At 61.1% G+C, this 18,499-nt stretch overlaps 1 pseudogene; it reads right to left on the bottom strand.

Annotated features, from left to right (window-relative positions):
• Positions 1 to 4,710: 4,710 nt before the first annotated feature.
• On the bottom strand, positions 4,711 to 7,742 carry LOC123464932 (annotated as a pseudogene).
• Positions 7,743 to 18,499: the final 10,757 nt, after the last annotated feature.

The raw sequence follows: 18,499 nt of genomic DNA, 5'->3' as shown, positions 1-18,499 counted from the left end.
CTCTGAGCCCTGACCCTGATCCCACTCTGAGCCCTGACCCTGGTTACACAATGAATCCTGCCCCTGGTCACACCCTGAGCCCTGACCCTGGTCCCTCTCTGAGCCCTGACCCTGGTCCCTCTCTGAGCCCTGACCCTGGTCACACACTGAGTCCTGCCCCTGGTCACACAATGAGCCCTGGTGCCTCTCTAAGCCCTGACCCTGATCCCACTCTGAGCCCTGACCCTGGTCCCTCTCTGAGCCCTGACCCTGGTCACACCCTGAGCCCTGACCCTGGTCACACAATGAGCCCTGGTGCCTCTCTAAGCCCTGACCCTGATCCCACTCTGAGCCCTGACCCTGGTCGCTCTCTGAGCCCTGACCCTGGTCACACCCTGAGCCCTGACCCTGATCCCACTCTGAGCCCTAACCCTGGTCCCTCTCTGAGCCCTGACCCTGGTCACACAATGAGTCCTGCCCCTGGTCACACCCTGACTCCTGACCCTGGTCCCTCTCTGAGCCCTGACCCTGGTCCCTCTTTGAGCCCTGACCCTGGTCACACACTGAGTCCTGCCCCTGGTCATATGTTGAAGCCCCAGACTGGCCCCACTGAGCCTTGTCCTCCTGGCGCTTTTACCCACTCAGCTCTTTATTCCCAAGCCTGAGTGTGCACGCGAAGGCATCCCTGAGGACTGAGAAACAGAAACTGTGTTGGGGGGCTAGGAGGACCCCCAGCGGAGCAGCAGGAAGCCCACTTCAGAGTCCTATCTGTTTCCAACCATTCTCACACGGGACCAGCCCCTCTCTGGGGAAGACGTGAGGGTTTACTTGCAGTCAGGGGGAGAGCTGGGATGGTCTAGAGCTGAGCCCCCCAAGTCCTGGTCTCCCCACCCGGCCTCCTGGCACCAAGGCTGAGCGAGGGCCTGCAGCACCTGGCACCCCTTCTCCGGCCTTCAGAGGCCACCTGGGGGCTGGCTGGAGGGCACAGCGCAGGGGTCCCAGCCTGGGGACATCGTGGCCCTCTCCAGCCACTTGGTGGACTTTGTAAGCCAGAGGGTGGGGGTAGGGGGGTGCTGAGCAGAGTGAGTAATCGGCTGATTCACATGCATGTAATTAGTTGTGGATGCAACACGCCGGCGTCAGCCTCCCAGCCAGGACACGCAGGGCCCGCGCTGCCGCTCAGCAGAACAAGGCCCCGCCCTGTGGCCGCTCTGCCTTCCCGCTCCCCTGCTGCCCACCCGCTCAGCCCTGGACTCTCCAGGCTACGCGCCTGTGAGGAGATGGAAAGAGAAGGGATGCCCAGAGAGGAAGGAAGCAAGCCCAGGGCTCCCAGCTCCTCTGGCTAGCCACAGGCTCCATGGGCCCCTCCTCCAAGAAGCCCCCCTCTCTGGTGATCTCCCCTTGGCAGGCATGGCCCCCAAAACACCCCAGACATCTCAGCCCACCTGCAAGCAGACAGGCCAAGGCCCTCCCTGGGCCCAGTGACGGCGACAAACCCTCCTCCACCCCCGGCCAGCCCAGAGCTGGGTGACTGGGCGGTGGGGCCAGCATAGGTGGGCCCGGGCAGGTGGGCAGTCAGCTTCCATTCCGAGACATCCACAGTCCTCCGGGAACCATCGTCCTGCCCCAGCCTCAGCCAGGTCTGCACACACAGCAGCGACCCAGCTGGGGTCTGTGTCCTGGAGACCAAGTTCAGGGCCAGAATCAGCGCCAGTAGCCAGAGTCCAGCAGTGAGAGGGCCCCGGGGACTGACCTCCACACCCACCCTGCTCAGGATGCTCACTCCTGGCCCAGGGGCACTGGGGTGGGGGCGGGGGCAAAGGGCAGAGAAGGCTGGTCTCCAGATGGCCCTACAGAGCTGGGTGGTGGCCATGTTCTGTGCTGGGCTGACCAGCGCATCCACCACTGGCCACTGGCTACTGAGTGTCAGGAATGTGGCTTGTGTGCCCGAGGAACTGAAGTTTTAATTTTACTTACTTTTCACTAGTTTCACCTAAATAACCACGTGTGGCTGGGGACTGCCCTACTGCATGGTGGCCTGTCTTCCCCGCAGGGGACTGGCCTCTAGGAGTCCTGAGGCTCCCCCCAGGGAGGGCTCTGGGCTGGAGGCGGCCTGGGAGTTGTCATTAACTGGACTCCAATAAGCACGCGACCTGTGGCTCCAGGCTCCACAGCAGAGCTGGTGAGCCGCCTGGCATCTCCCCTTCCCCACGTCAGGCTCCAGGTGAGAGTGGGGAGTCCTCAGGGCAGGCCGGCACAGTGGCTGCAGCCAGTCCAGGGTCTGGTTTGTATCCTGACGGCCCCAGCTTCCAGCTGTGTGACCTCAGGCAACTGCTTCCTCTGTGCCCGCTTCATCTGTGTGCCGGGGACAATAATGGCACCCCCTGTGTGGTCTTTGTCAGGATCGAGTGAGTAAATCAAGGCGGGCCTGGCACAGATGGCCAGTTCCGATGGAGGTGTGCGCTCCACGTCAGAGCCCCAGTTTTCCTGCTCTCTGGTGCCAAACCTCCTGGCCTGGGCCCAGCTCCTGCCCCCTCCCACCTGCTTCTCCGCACTGACTCAGTGCAGCCGCAGGGTGGGACCCCTGCCTCCAGGCCCTCGGGGTCAGCGGGCGTGACGGCGGCAGATGGCGGTCGGCTGCCCACGGCTTCGCCCCCTCTGGCCCCAGGGCCTTCAGCTCCTGCCACCTGCCTCAGCGCCACGGAACCAGTGTCCTGTGGACCACTGTGCACACCCTCAGTGTGCCCCTGCCCTGTGGGCCCCCAGCCACCACCCACGCCTGGGCTGAGTGGTAGGCCCGGGGCTGGCAGGGCAGGAGGTGGGGGGAAAGCTGCCCGCGACTCCAGCAGTTGTAACCCTTGCCCTTTGGAAGTTCCTCCCGCACCTGACTTTAAGCCCTCTTGCTGCAGCCTCGACCCCGGCCCTCCATCTGACCCCAGCTCCCCACCTCTGCCTAACGCCAGGCGTGCCTGATGAGGAAATCTCAGATGGAGGGGTCCACTTGGTAGTTGGGGCGGGGAACACCAGGCTGAAAAGCTGGAGGCACCCTGGCAGGGCACTTTCAGCCAGGCAAGGCGCTTTCTTCCCTGGCTGGTGTCAAAGCCCAGGTCGTACTGGGGTGTGGGTATCCAGGAGGGGCCCACGCCTCCTGAGCAGGGAGCAGACGGGCAGGGGCAGAGTGGGGGAGCAGCCAGTCCCACTTTGGACTCTGCTGAGCCCAGCTCGGGGCCGGGACTGCCCTTCTGCAGGGAAGGTGTGGAGAGGTGAAGGCCCCGGCTGAGCCCATCAGGCAGGACCCAGGCAGACTTCTGGGGGGAATGGGTCTTCTGTCTGGGGGACTCGGGACCAAGTGCTTGAAGAGTTTCTTCCACCCAGCCCTCAGGCCTCAGGGGGCCCACAGCCAAGGCCCTGGATGCCTGGTTTCCTGGCCATGGTGCAGAGTCCTCGGCCTTCTCCCAGGGAGCCCGGGACACCGAGCTTATGTAACCGGAGTGCCCTGCCTGGCACCCCTCGCCCGCCCTGCCCTCCCAGGGGAGGAGGAGGCCGGGGTAGTTTCGGGCTATTTTCAACCACTCGTTCTCACAACTCTTGGGTGAGAACCGGGCGCGATTGGCGGGTTTTCCTAACACCCCTGTGGGCAGCAGGGCCAAGGAAATGCAGGTCAGGGAGAGGCGAGGAGGCTCCAGCCCATAACAGGCGTTGCTGCTGCTGCTGCAAGGGTCCCGGGCTGGGGCCAACTGGGGAGCCCGTAGAGTCTCTGAGACCCGGCAAGTGGGCAGCTGGTGGCCATGCTCCCCACATGTCCGCAGCACCCATGCTGCCAAGGCCACTCCACTCTCTGTCTCCTTCTGCAACCTCCAGGGACTACAGGGCGTGGTGCCTCTCGGAAATGGGAAATCTCGTGGCTCAGAGAGGGGGTGTGACTGGCCCGAGCTCAGACAGCCAGGATTGACACCAAAGTCATTCCTCTGACCAGGTGGGACCTAGAGTCATGGACTTGTTCTTCAAAAAGAGAGAGGGTCTTCAAGATTGACAGTGCAGACAGGGAAGGTGGGGTCCTTACGTGTAGCTGCTGGCTCGAACCCTGGACACTTCCAAAGCACCATTTCCAGTCCTCACCATCCTGATTGAGCCCCAACCCTCCCTGGTCAACCCTGAGGATGACCATCCACTGCAGCCACTTGACAGGTTTTCTTGGGCCCCTCTTACAGGCTGGCACCTGTGTGCCCTAGCCCTGCAGTTCTGGTTCCCAGAGAGGCTGGCCAGCAGCACCCGGCTTCCGCCAGGCCCTCCCCTGGGCTGAGCGAGCCCTTGGGAGGGCGGACACGGCACTGTTCTAGGGGCTTTCAGTGGACGGAGATTAAGCGTTGAATAAACAGTGCAGTGAAAATCAATACAGACAATAACAGAGATCACAGAGCTGACGAAGCCAAGGCTCGAGGTGGCCTGGCCGGTTCTGCATGCTCGCCCACCACACGTGGTGCCCAGCGGGCTCCTAGTGGCATGGGTGATGACTCAGCCCCCTTACTCCTCTGGGTCACAGGCCGAGTTCTCCCCCACGACCCAGCACCCTGCCCAGGTCCCCGAGACAGGCACACTCCCCAGCTCTCACCGCCTCTGAGGGCCAAGGAGGCCCTGGTGTCCACAGAGAACCTGGACACCACCTAGGTCTCCACATGGGTCCTCCCTGCAGCCCCCAAAGTCCCATCACCATGGCTTCACCGGGAGGCCTCACGAGCTCCGGCTGCCACTGGGCAGGAGGACTGGTCTGGGCACCGCAGGACTCTCCAGCCCGGGTGCTGCACGGCCCGACAGACAGGCGTGTGGAGGACGGCAGGCGCACAGTTCCACACCGCGGCCTCTCAGGGAGTGGCCTCTGACCCCCAGTCCATCGGGTGACTCCCTGGGACTGTGAGACGGGACTGCGGGTGTGGGCTCTTGTTGGTCTCGCTCTCGGAGCCCAAGTGCTGGCGATGGAGAGAGAGTCCAGGGCCCCTGTGGCAAGTGCTGGGAGGGCAGAGGGAAGAGCGAGAAGGGGGTCGGGGAGTGGGACGGATGCCACATCTGAGATGAAGGAGGGAGACTGGCACCTCCGGAAGACACGTGGATACCAGGTGGAGCAGAGACGTGGCGAGCACACTGACCTGCTGGGTTCTCTGTCACAGGCAGAGGTTTCTAAGCCTCTCCTTCCGCCCAGCCCTGTGCCCCCTGGACCCCTGCAGCCCTGTCCTCCCCCCGCCAGTCCTGAACCAGACCAGGGCAGGGCAGCCCAACCAGGGCCAGTGCGGCGCTCCCAGAGGCTCCCGGGGGATTCGCATGTTCACTTGCATGTTGTTTGCATTCCAGTCAAAGGTGGCATACATCTTCCAGCTCCTGGAGTTGGTTCCTGGAACTGCAGCACTCCCAAGACCCGGCAAGTATGTGGTTGCTGGGAGGGGGGCCAAGAGAGGGAAATGGTCTTTATATATTGAGAAGAAAGAATAACAGTTGCTCAGCACTTCAAAATTTACATAACACCTTCAGATAGTTCAATTTATTTCACTCTCAAAGCAACATGGAAAAATAGACAGGTCAGGGAGCATAATCCTACTCTTAAAGGTGGGGAAAATGAGGCTCAGAGATGGCAAGCCAGCTGTGCGAGCTCACGCGACATGCAAAGACTGCTGCAGGACCTCAGGCCTGTACCTCCTCCAGCTCTTCCCAACTGCCTGCCCTGACCAGCAGGGCCCTCTACCCAGAGCCTAATACAAGAGGGGAGTGGTGGAGATGGTGCTGGTGGTGGAGACGGTGGGTGGGGGGAGATGCTGGAGATGGTGCTGGTGGTGGTGATGGTGGCGCTGGGGGAGATGGTGGTGGGGGGAAGATGGTGGTGGGGGGGGAGATTGTGGTGGGGGGAGATGGTGGTGGGTGGGGAGATGGTGGTGGGGGGGGAGATGGTGGTGGGGGGGGAGATGGTGGTGGGGGGGGAGATGGTGGTGGGGGGGAGATGGTGGTGCTGGGGGAGATGGTGGCGCTAGGGGAGATGGTGGTGCTGGGGGAGATGGTGGTGGGTGGGGAGATGGTGGTGTTGGGGGAGATGGTGGCGCTAGGGGAGATGGTGGTGCTGGGGGAGATGGGGGTGGGGGGGGAGATGGGGGTGGGGGGGGAGATGGTGGTGGGGGGGGAGATGGTGGTGGGGGGGGAGATGGTGGCGCTGGGGGAGATGGTGGTGGGTGGGGAGATGGTGGCGCTGGGGGAGATGGTGGCGCTGGGGGAGATGGTGGTGGGGGGGGAGATGGTGGTGGGGGGGAGATGGTGGTGGGGGGGGAGATGGTGGCGCTGGGGGAGATGGTGGTGGGTGGGGAGATGGTGGGGGGGGGAGATGGTGGCGGGGGGGGAGATGGTGGCGCTGGGGGAGATGGTGGCGCTGGGGGAGATGGTGGTGGGTGGGGAGATGGTGGTGGGGGGGGAGATGGTGGCGGGGGGGGAGATGGTGGCGCTGGGGGAGATGGTGGCGCTGGGGGAGATGGTGGTGGGTGGGGAGATGGTGGTGGGTGGGGAGATGGTGGTGGGGGGGGAGATGGTGGCGCTGGGGGAGATGGTGGTGCTGGGGGAGATGGTGGCGCTGGGGGAGATGGTGGTGGGTGGGGAGATGGTGGTGGGGGGGGAGATGGTGGTGGGTGGGGAGATGGTGGTGGGGGGGGAGATGGTGGTGCTGGGGGAGATGGTGGTGGTGGGGAGATGGTGGTGGGGGAGGAGATGGTGGTTGGGGGGGAGATGGTGGCGCTGGGGGAGATGGTGGTGGGTGGGGAGATGGTGGCGCTGGGGGAGATGGTGGCGCTGGGGGAGATGGTGGTGGGGGGGGAGATGGTGGTGGGGGGGAGATGGTGGGGGGGGAGATGGTGGGGGGGGGGGAGATGGTGGTGGGTGGGGAGATGGTGGTGGGGGGGGAGATGGTGTGGGGGGGAGACGGTGGTGGGGGGGGAGACGGTGGTGGGGGGGGAGACGGTGGTGGGGGGGGGAGACGGTGGTGGGGGGGGAGATGGTGGTGGGGGGGGAGATGGTGGTGCTGGGGGAGATGGTGGGGGGGGAGATGGTGGCGCTGGGGGAGATGGTGGTGGGGGGGGAGATGGTGGTGGGGGGGGAGATGGTGGTGGGGGGGGAGATGGTGGTGGTGGGGGAGATGGTGGTGGGGGGGAGATGGTGGTGGGGGGGGAGATGGTGGTGGGGCGGGAGATGGTGGTGGGGGGGGAGATGGTGGGCGGGGAGATGGTGGTGGGGGGGAGATGGTGGTGGGGGGGGAGATGGTGGCGCTGGGGGAGATGGTGGCGGGGGGGGAGATGGTGGTGCTGGGGGAGATGGTGGCGCTGGGGGAGATGGTGGCGCTGGGGGAGATGGTGGCGCTGGGGGAGATGGTGGTGGGGGGGAGATGGTGGCGCTGGGGGAGATGGTGGTGGGTGGGGAGATGGTGGCGCTGGGGGAGATGGTGGCGCTGGGGGAGATGGTGGTGGGTGGGGAGATGGTGGTGGGTGGGGAGATGGTGGTGCTGGGGGAGATGGTGGTGCTGGGGGAGACGGTGGTGCTGGGGGAGATGGTGGTGGGTGGGGAGATGGTGGGGGGGGAGATGGTGGTGGGGGGGGAGATGGTGGCGCTGGGGGAGATGGTGGCGCTGGGGGAGATGTTGGCGCTGGGTGAGATGGTGGCGCTGGGGGAGATGGTGGTGGGTGGGGAGGTGGTGGTGCTGGGGGAGATGGTGGCGCTGGGGGAGATGGTGGGGCGGGAGGTGGTGGTGCTGGTGATGGTGGTGGTCGCTGTCGAGATGGCAGTGGTGATGGTGGTGGTGGTGATGGTGTGGTAAGGACAGTGGTGATTCTGATGGTGTAGAGAATGGGTCTGCCTGGTGTGGATGTTTTCAACGCTCGCACAGGGTACTGCCCCTCCTGACGGGTGTCACCAGCCGGGCTCATACTTTCCCAGGGAGGGAGTTGAGGCTGCAAAGGAACCTTTGAGAATCAACCAACTTCAGTGTCCCTGGGAGCTGGTGGGCTCAGTGCTTCAGGGAGAGAGAAAGGGGGACCCGCGGGCCTTGGGCAGGTTGGGGAGGCTCCCTGAACGCTAAAGAGGGGCTCAGATGTAGAATGGCGGCCTTGGGAACCAGCCAGCCAAGTCATTTGCAGGGGGTCCAAGAGGGGCCCCACTCTGTGGTGGCCACCCTTGATGGTCAAGGCGCCGCAAGGGTCTCCTACACCCCTGCTCCCTTTGGGGGACACTGTGCCCACGCGAGCCTCCAGGGCTGCTGAGTCGTCAGCATTCTACATCTTCATGCTGCAGAGGTAATGGATGCCGTTTCTCTTTTAAAACATATATATCTTAAGCAATGTTATGTAAGTATGCTGATAAGTATGGGGGCAACACGGATGTGGGACCCCAGCCCAGGACCCAGCTTCAGCAGAGCTCAGTGTTTTTCCTGAGATCTTTCTGGCTTTAGGGGGAGAAAGCCTCACCAACGTGGGCGAGTTCTCTGTGGCTCTCCCAGCATGCCCTCTTCTGCCCGTGTTGGACTCGATCACGCCTCTGCGTCTTCCCTTACGTCTCCAGGCTGCATGCACTGATCCAAACCATGCCCATCATGTGCGTGGTGACACGGGTGGGCGGTGTCCCAGGCTAACTCCTTTCAGCGATCAGCTCGACTCTGTCTGCAGGGTGAACGCAAGTGATGGTTCCTCGTCCTCCCCGCTGTGAGGTGCTCCACCCTGGACCAGGCCTCGGGCTTTTCACTTGTCCTCTGTCCCAACCGCATTCCCAGAGCTTCTCTTCGCCCAGATGTGGCCGTGTGGACGGACTTCCAGCAGCGCCTTGCCGCTTTCTCCACATCAAGCTGTGAGGCCTGTCCTGCTGGTGACCCCTGGGGGTCATGGGGTGGGCTTTCTCCAGGGCGTGTATCCAGGAAGACAAGGTCTGGGTCAAAGGGCACATGAAGCTTGACCTGTCCAGCCCTGGAAGCTTGACCTGTCCAGCACCTGAGGGGCGCTGGCTGTCACCTCTCCTGTCCTTGGCGCAGGTCCTGCCTAGGGGCACAGATGGGCATCTCCTGTGGTTTACATTCGTCTTTCCCGGTCCTTGAGGTGACCCCGTTGACCTTGGAAGCTGAGCGGAAAGGGAGAAGGGAAAGGTCAGCTGGAGCGGGTCAGTGGAGTAGACCTGGAGAGACTCAGACCTGCTGCCCACCGGCCCCTGGGAGCAGCAGGAAGGCAGGGGGCTGGGCCCGGGTCTGGGTGTAACCTGGATTCGGCTCCTGCTCTGAGCACCAGTGGGAGCGGCAGCTGTGGGGCCTGAGAGAGATCCAGGGTGGGGGCTTGTCTCACGCCCACTGCCTCAGCCCTGAGCTCCCAGCCTTCCTGGTTCAGACCCCGTCTTCCAACACGGCTCATTCCTGAATCCCTGGGGCCCTCCTTCCTTGCCAGCCAGACGCTCTGTGGACAAATGAACCAGTGAATGAGTGAGTGAATGAACAAACCAACTAGCCAGGAAGACTTCACTTAGGAGCCAAGATGCCCACTGACTTAAGGACGTTAAATCACCTTCAGCCAACAGCTTAGAGGCAGCGTGTGCCAACAGGCCTTTGGGAGAGTGGGGGTCTGGGTGCCCCTGGATGAGCCCTCCAGCCCTGTCAGAGCTGGGCCTGGCCACGGGGTGCAGGGCTGGGGCTCTGCCTTCCTGTCCTCCCGGGCACCCTTGCTGCAGGCAGGCCAGGTGCCAGGCCAGGTGCCACCCCTCCCCTGTCAACCTTGACGCGTGGAGCTCGGTGGGTGGGGAGAGGAGAGCGGCAGACCAGGCTGGGGCAGGGATGGGGGTCTCCAGGGTGGGTGGCCATGACCTCCGCATGGCCTGAGAGCAGCCACCCCAGGTGAGGTCCACCTGCTGACCAAGCCCAGTGAAAGGGAGGAGCAGCCGGAGACACCCACGGAGGGGAAGAGGCAGACGCTTCCGGCCGGGGCGCCTCTCCCCACTAGTCAACAGGCCCTCCCCGTGCGCCTGACCAGGCCCTGGGAGGAGGCAGGGGAGTGACTCTGGACGCCCCAGGCTGGCTTTCTGGGGCCTGTGCTCACGGCCAGGCACTGCCTTGGGATTCCTCGTGGTGTCCTGTGGCCTCCCCTGGGAAGGGCCACCTCTGGGCCAGCACGCTGCCGGCCTGTATCGGGCCTGCCTCCCGGGCACACGGCGCCGAGCCCTCTCTCCACGCAGCCCCCTGGCGGGGCAGGCGGGGGGCCGGTGTGCCTGGTGGGCTGGAGTGTGACTCAGCCGGAGATGCATACCAGCGAGTGGCGGAACGTTGCCGCCAGATTAAATGAGGCGCCTCAGAATTAAAAATACATATTTATTTTAACCGGTCGGGGTGTTTGGAGGGAGATGAAAGGGAGGGGAGATGAAATATTACAAATTAGATAATTAAGGCCGCAGAGAGGCGCGTGTGGCGGGCTGGGAACCGGGAGGGTGAATTCCCCACTCCGCGCCAATTCAGAGGGAGAAAAAGGAGTGAGACGCAAAGAGGGAAGAAATAAACAGGCAGCCAAGAGGGTTGGGTACTGCTCCGTCCGAAGAGGGGATGGGCGGCCAGCTCAGCTGGCCTGGGTAGGGGTCAGTCGGGCCCGAACGAGGCCGGGCACTAGGCGGGACGAGCAGGAGCCCAGAGGTCCCGGCGAGATGTGCCTGATGCCGGAGCAGGGCCCAGCAGCTTCGATCAGAGGCCGTGTGCTGGAGGACCTGAATCCCGGGGGAGAGCTCCGGTCCCGGGAGGCGTGTGGCCCCACAGACAGCCAGGTGCTGGGCTGGCAGAGCGGGCCACTGGTTACCAGGGGCAGGGCATGGCACCAAGGAGACGGGTGGTGCAGGTGGCTGGTGGTGAGGACCGGTGGACTCAGGGGCCAGGGATGCCGGCGTCCTGGGATGGGAGCCCTGCGTGTGCGTCTGTGGGCAGGCGGCCCCAAACGCCAGCTCCAAACCCTCGAGCTCCTGAGGCCTGGGGCCAGTCACTTCACTTTGCTGCCGTCCGTGTTCCTTGACCTCCCGTTTCTGCAGTCAGATTCTTCCCCGAAGCTGGGGGTGGGATGGAACGTGGCAGGCGGGTCAGGGCGCTGGTGCCACTGGTGGTCAGAGGGCAGTGTGGGCGATGAAGCAGAGGCTCCGTGCTGGGGTCACCTGGGGCCTGGCATGAGGAGCTATGGAGTCTGGCTCCTGCCCAGGATGGGCCAGAGCCCAGCTTCTTGGATCAGGTGAGGGAAGGGAGAGGGTCTGGGGGGCCTGCCCGGGGGTGTTTACAAAGACAGCGGGCCAGGGTATGTGTGTGCGTGCATGCGTGTGTGTTGTGTAGGGAGTCTAGTCTCAGCACACCCCACTCACCCCCAGCCCTGGAACCTCACTGCAGCGTTTGCTCTGGCGGTGCCCCGAGTGCCCTGGCAGGCGATGTGGGTCACAAACGGGGCCAGGGCTGTGGAACTTGTCCCTCCTGGGCTGACCTCCTTTGTGCCCATGGCGCCCGCGACCTGCCGGCCCCAGATTTAGATGCGTGAAGATCTTCAGCTCCCCAGGCCCTGAGAAGGTGGGGAAGGCTATTTCCCAACCAATACAAGGAGAAAAGACCCAGGACTTCTCCCTGCCCTGGCCCCTCCCTGCCCTTGGAGCCCAAGCGCTGATCTGAGGGTGGGGGATGGTTCCTCACCTTCACCTCCCGTGGCCCCCTAAAATGTGGCACCCCCACCTCTTGGCACAGCCAGCAGGGCCTGGACCCACCTGGCCAAGAGTGAGGGGAGGTGGTGAGCTCCTGGGACCCCCACAGGCGCTGAGATGCGTGTGTGTATGCTGGTGTGTGTGTGTATGTGTGCACAGAGCCCGTGCATGCACACACACACCACACCTGTGTCAGTGTGTGCACCCCCAAGGACACAAGCATGCACACGGAGGCATGGCCATGGGTATGGTGCACCAGTGTACGCACAGGTCACACACGAGGGTACTCGTGTGTGTGAACGTGAACGCAAGCGCTGGACACCTGTGGAGACCCCATGGTCATGAGAGCACAGGCGCGTGGCTTTGTCATGTGTGTGCGTGCCCGCCTGGCATGTGCGTGTGGCCGGAGGAGGGGGGAGTGGTAAGCCTGTCTGCCCTGGAGAATCTGGGGGGCCCGAGGAATAAAGCTGCTCGGATTGTATAAAGGTCATGCTGTGCTTTTCACAGCTCCAGGGAAAGTGTGAGGTGCTATCTGCAAAATTTAAATTGGGCCGAATGGAGACTGGCAGCGTCCTGGGCTTGGCAACCAGGAGACACCAGTTCTGCCCCCGTCTGAAGGGCTGCTCACCCCATGCCCAGCCCCCACACCCTCGCCCCACTGCCCGGAAGTGCTCCTCCTCCTCCAGGAAGCCTGCCCTGAGTGCCCCAGGCTCCTTTCCCTCCTCAGGACCCTGACCATGGAGGGCAACTGAGCCGCACGTCTCTCTCACAGCACTTGTCTCCCCCACAGTATCTATTGGGAAGGTTTCAGTGGGAGGACAGTAACAGAAATCCATCTCAGCTGGCTTAAACCATAAAGGGAATGGATTGACCCCTGTAAATGAAGACAATATGGGTTTCAGGCAAACTGTGATCAAGTTTCTAGCTTGGCTTCTCTGAAATCTCCTTGTTTTGCCTTATCCTCACGCCTTGACTTTGCCTTCACAATGGCCCCCTTCACAGAGCAGGGTGAATCAGCATCCATATCCTCACCTGCAGCCCACATAGTCTTCCTCATTACACATCTTGTACCTCATGGTGTAAGGTAACTGCTTGAGCTCCAGCTGTTGCGTCTGTCTTCTGGCTAGCAGGAAGGCAAAGCAGAGAAAAGAGGTCTGCTCTGCTCTTTACAGGTGCTTCCCAGAAGTTGCTCACATCACTTCCTATGAATCCTGTTGGTCAGAAAGTAGACTCGGGCTGCCCTACAGTGAAGTCTTTATTCTGGCAGCTACTCACCCCTGCAGACCCAGGGCTCTGTTCCGAGGAATGAGGGGCACTGGGTGATGAGGGCCTGGGCCCGGTGGCTACAGGAGTGCTGAGGTGATCTCAGCACAGGGCCTGCCCTCACGCCTGGACCGAGCCCTCAGCCAGAACTTGACACCCATTGGCAAGCGGAGCCGTACCCGCCGTGGGAGCCATGGCCCAGGGGTGACCTCCCTTGGTCATCCACAGATCACTGGGGGCATAAGCCTCAGATCCAGGTCAGGGGTGACGGGGAACACTGGAGATGGTCAGACATATGCCTGCTCTGGGAAGGGAGGAGGCAGCGTGGGCCAAGACGGGGAAGATCCCCATGGCGGGGCATGGGGCAGACCACCCACTGGGAACAGCCACTCAGAGGTGGACCATCCAGATGAGGAGATGGGCTGGCCTGCCTCAGAGGAGGGGGTGGGCATGGTGTGCAGGATGGCACTGCCCCCACCCCGTGCCTGTGCCCGCCCGGCCTCCGAGGGCTGCGTGTGGCTACGAGGCCTGCAGAAGGGCCCGGCCTCTGCCCAGCGAGCCCCTGGTGGCCTGACCTGCCACCCAAGCCGCCCGCCTCCTGCCCTCCTGCCTCGCCCCAGATCCTCAAACCATGGGGGCCGTTCTCACTCACTGGCCATGCAGGGAGCCAAAGTGTCATTTAATTAATTAACAAGTCCTCTCCTGCAGCGGGAGGCAGTTTTTAGCACAACCCAGTTTGACGGCGTGAGTAGAGTCGTTGGCAGCCAGGCGCCTGGGCCAGGCTCCCACTCAGAGGTCTGTGGGTGCCCAAGCCCCAGTCACCCTGAGCTGACAGGAGTCCCTGCGTGGTTTCCAGGCCCTCCCAGCATAGCTGCTGCCCCTTGCCCTTCCCCTTTGGTGGTGGACAGTCGGTGCAGAGCGACCAGAGGGCAAAGCAGAAGCAGAGGCAGGACCAGCTGTGCCGTGGGAGTGGGGCCCTTGGCTTCAGGCGGCCCTGGGTTCAAATCCCAGCCCTTCCTGTGCCCACTGCCACCTCCAACTGGGCCTCAGATGCCTTATCTGTGAAGTGGGGCGAAGGTGTCCCCCTCACGGGTGTGGTGTGTCAGCGACCAGCAGGGACCCACACACAGTAGGTGCCCGATAAGTGCCATTCTCCATCTCTTATTTCCACTGTAATGGGGCAGGGCCCCGCTGCATTCAGAGTGCCAAGGTGGGGAACATGGGACACCAAGGGGGAGGAGGCAGAAAGGGGGAGCCGGGGAGCCACAGATGAGTGTGGAGGGCGGGGCCACGCTGGCCAGGGGCGGTCTGTCTCAGCATCACGGCAGGGACGGGCTGCGGGCTGCTGCCCCACCCAGAGTGCCCCCGGGGCCCGGCCGTCCCAGCTCTGAGGCCCTCGCCCCAGACATTTGTTGTCATTGGTTGTGTCTGACTCTTTGTGACCCCATGGACTGTAGCCCACCAGGCTCCTCTGTCCATGGCATTCTCCAGGCAAGAATACTGGAGTGGGTTGCCATGCCCTCCCCCAGGGAATCTTCCCGAACCAGGGATCAAATCCACATCCCCTAAATTGCAGGCGGGTTTTTTATTACTGAGCCACCAGGGAAGCCCAATAGACTCACAGGAAGTTGCAAAATTGGCACAGAGAGAGAGGTCCTTCATTTGGGAATGTCATAATTTCACCTTCCTTCCTGAAAGGTATTTTGCTGGACATAGCAGTCTGAACCGCACTTGGCAAACAAGTGAGCCCCTTCTGTCGGCCTCCGTGGTTGCTGATGAGACAGTCAAAGTCATTTGGATAATTTTCCCCTTACAAATAATTCGTTATTTTTCTTTGCGCTTTCATGAGTTAATTCTTTGTCTTTAGTTTTTACCAGTTTGATCTCGATGTATCTGACAATTAATTTCTTCGGTTCACTGATCTTGAGCCTGTAGGATTATGTATTTTAACTAATCTTCAGCCATTTTTTCTTCAAATATTTTTTCTGCGTCACACTTTCTTGTCTCTCTCTAAGATCCCGAGTCTGGGAACATTAGACCTTCTGATAGTATCCCTCTGGTCCCAGAGGCTATGTTTTTCTTCTCTTAATCTCAGCTCTCCTCCTGCTCGTAGCAGAGACTTTGACCTGTGTTCATGTTCACTAGTGATTTCTTCTGTTTTCGCCCTTCTTCTCTGGGACTCCACCCCTCAGTACTTTTCCCCTTGTTTATATATTTTTCAGTTGTCATGTTTCTGTTTGTTTCCTCTTCTTGTCTTTATTTTCTGAGGTTTCTGTATTTTTTATTTCAAGAGTGTTTGCCCATACTTATTGGAACATTTTTATAATGGCTGCTTTTAAATTTTATTTGGTAATCCTAACATCTGTGTTATCTCAAGTTGGCTCCTGTTTATTGTTTTGTTCCATGCAAAACACAAGTTGTGATTTTCCTGTTTTGTATGCCAAATTGTTTTGGATTGCATCCTAGAAATCTTGAATACTACTTTATAGGCTCTGGATGTTGTCTGAGTCCCATGAAGATGGAGATACTTAGGCTGGAGCAGACAATCTAACCAGTCGCGTTCAGGCTGCAGGCTCTGACCAGTCTTCAGGGGCTGGGATTCCTGCATAAGGTCAGACGTTAGAGCCTTTTGCTGCTCTTCAGATCTATCCTGTGTGAGCATCCGGCGGTCGTTCTGGGCTTGGGCAGTGTCTACCCTGTAGCTCGTTTCTTAGACTTTTGGCACACCGTTCATCGTCCACACCCGCTTAGCTTGACCCTTGGCAATCACACACACGTAAGGGTCACTTTCCCACACCCCTTCTCTGTGTTCTCTGATCCTTCATTTCCTGGGATGCCTTCCTTTTGGTCTTTGGCCAAAGGGAGGGGTTTTCATTAGAATGCTCTGCTGTGTACTTCCTAGGGCTGTGTCCATACCCAGGACCATGTGGAGTGAGGAGGGGGTGATGGAAAAAAATGTGAGAAAGAACTGGCATTCTTGAGCGCACAGCTTCTAGTTGGAGAGGGCATCTCCCTCCACTGTGCACTGAACGCCCGCGGGCCCACTGCCGCCGCCAGCTGAAGCCAAGCTGGCTTCTGTGAGGACTGCCTGGGGGCTGGGTGATGACAGAGAAAAGAAAAATAAGCTGGGCATCTCTCCACCCTCTTCCTTGAACCATAACTGGAGGGATTTTCTCTGAACTCTTCTGGTGGCTCTGATGCCTATTCCAGACTTGAGCCTGCCTTGAGACTAAGCTGCAGGACCCGAGGGACAAAGGGGAGAAGTTGCCAGTGAGTTGAGGGTGCTTCAAAGTCCAGTTTTCTTCCCAGGCACCTGCTTGCCTTCACTCGTCAGAGTCCTCACGCAGCTGTTCTGTGTGATCTGTCCAGGTTTCATAGCCATGTTCCGTGAGGGGGTGTGTGTGCCTGCACCGTCCTACCTAGAACCGAACCCCAGAGACTGACACCCATCTCCCCGCCCTATGGCCTCAACCACCAGAGTGTCTGTGCACGTGCGCTCAGTCGCTTCAGTCGTGTCCGACTCTTTGTGACCCTGTCGACTGTGGCCCACCAGGCTCCTCTGTGCATGGGATTCTCCAGGCAAGTATACTGGAGTCAGTTGCCAGGCCCTTCTCCAGGGGATCTTCCTGACCCAGGGATCAAACCCACATTTCTCACGTCTCCTGCACTGGCAGGCAGGTTCTTCACCACCAGCGCCACCTGGGAGGCCCACTGGGGCGCCACCTATCTTCAAATGGGAGAAGGTAAGAGGGGATGGGTCCCCCCATTTAATTATCTGTGTTTCCAACATGGGGGAGTCACAGACCCTCCATCTGGGACACGAGGGAGGGTCTAGGCTTGACCTGCCAAGCCAAGCATCACCCCACATGCAGAAGGCCAGGGTGAAGGTAACCGGGCCACGTGATGGGGCAGGCAAGGTCCAAAGCCATCACTGACCACTCGGCCGAGCACGGCTCCCCATCTCTTGAGTCACCCTGAATTCAGGAAGGGTGGGTGGGCAGGAGCATCGTCCTCTGACCTTCTGAAGATGTGTGGACCCTCCCCACACTGCCTAACAGTAACCTTCCCTCTTCGACTCTTGAGAAAAGCCTTTATCTTCCTATGAGATGCTGGCCCTCTGAGCCTTTAGACTTCTTTTTAGAGGCTTATTTATTTTTGGCTGTGCTGGTGTTTGTTGCTGCACGTGGGCTTTTTCTAGCTACAGCAAGCGGGGTATATACTCCTCACTGAGGTTCACAGGCTTCTCACAGCGGTGGTTTCTCTTGCTGTGGGACACAGGCTCTCAGCATGCACGCTCTGTAGTCGAAGCTCTCAGGCTCTAGAGCATGGGCTCAGTAGCTGTGGCACATTGGCTTCATCGCCCCAAGGCCCGTGGGATCTTCTTGGACCAGGGATCCCGGCACTGGCAGGCAGATTCTTAACCACTGGACCACCAGGAAAGCTGCCCAGAGACATTTGTTCCAAAGTTCTCATCCTCTTCTGTCACTAAATGGATGGAAGAACCAGCCTCCGTTAGGCAAACAGCATTTTCGGGATTGAGAGCTGGTGGGCCTCCCCAGGGTGGGGGAGCGGTGAGGGTGGATGGGGCCACTGTGGGGCTGGGTGTTGACGCCTGCCCTGCGGAGGGGACGTGGCCACCACGCACAGCTGTGACAGCGGGGACGGGAGGTGTCCATGCTCCCACGGTGGCAGCAAGACAGAGTGGTGGTGGAGCACACGCCGCTGCTGACGGCGGAGTGGGGTGAGCTGTCACGGGTGAGACCCCGACCCAGTCCGGGGTGGGAGGCAGGGAGGTGGTGCCCACAGCCAGAGTCCTGTCCCTGGGTCCTGAGAGACGGGCCTGCTGGCAGTTCACTGTGGAGAGTGGACCGGAGCAGCTTCTGGGGTGGGTGGGGGAGAGGCTGTGCTGGGCGCCTTCGTCCCGGGGGCGCCCGCCGGCCCCGCAGGAGCACGGACGGCCCTGCAGAGCTGCCCCAGCCTGGGGTGAGGGCTCGGCCCCTGCAGCGTCCACCCACCAGGCCTGGGCTGTGGGCTGCTCTGCAGTGGACGTGAGGAGGCTCCTTCCAGCCAGGCTGGTGGCACAGAGCGAGCTGGTGCTGGCTGGCAGCAGTGCTGGGGAGCCCGTGCCTGGCCTGAAGGAGAAAGGGGTGCCTGCTCCCCCACCCCCGGAGCCGCCGCGAGCCCCAGGGCCTGGGGCAGGGGCCAGGCCTGCTCACCGCTGACCCTGCTCCTCCCAACGCGGTGACTTCTTGGAGCTGGATTTCAGCAGCAGAGCTCGAAGCAAAAGTAGATGATGGGGAGGGAGGTGGGGGGGGTTCAGGATGGGGGACACATGTACACCCATGGCTGATTCATGTCAATGTATGGCAAAAAACACTACAATATTGTAAAGTCATTAGCTTCCAATTAAAATACATGAATTAAAAACAATAGAGGGTGGGATGGAGCTGGAGGGGAAGCTTCATGGCTGGGGGCCGGGGGTGGGGGCCTTAGACGGCGCAGGGCTGCAGGTGCCTCCTCTGCACGGAACCGCCCTGCTGCCTATAGGGGC

This window comes from Bubalus bubalis, chromosome 15 (assembly GCF_019923935.1).
Source record: "Bubalus bubalis isolate 160015118507 breed Murrah chromosome 15, NDDB_SH_1, whole genome shotgun sequence".
Classification (NCBI taxonomy): Eukaryota; Metazoa; Chordata; class Mammalia; order Artiodactyla; family Bovidae; genus Bubalus; species Bubalus bubalis.
This window is presented reverse-complemented; position numbering and strand designations above follow the sequence as displayed.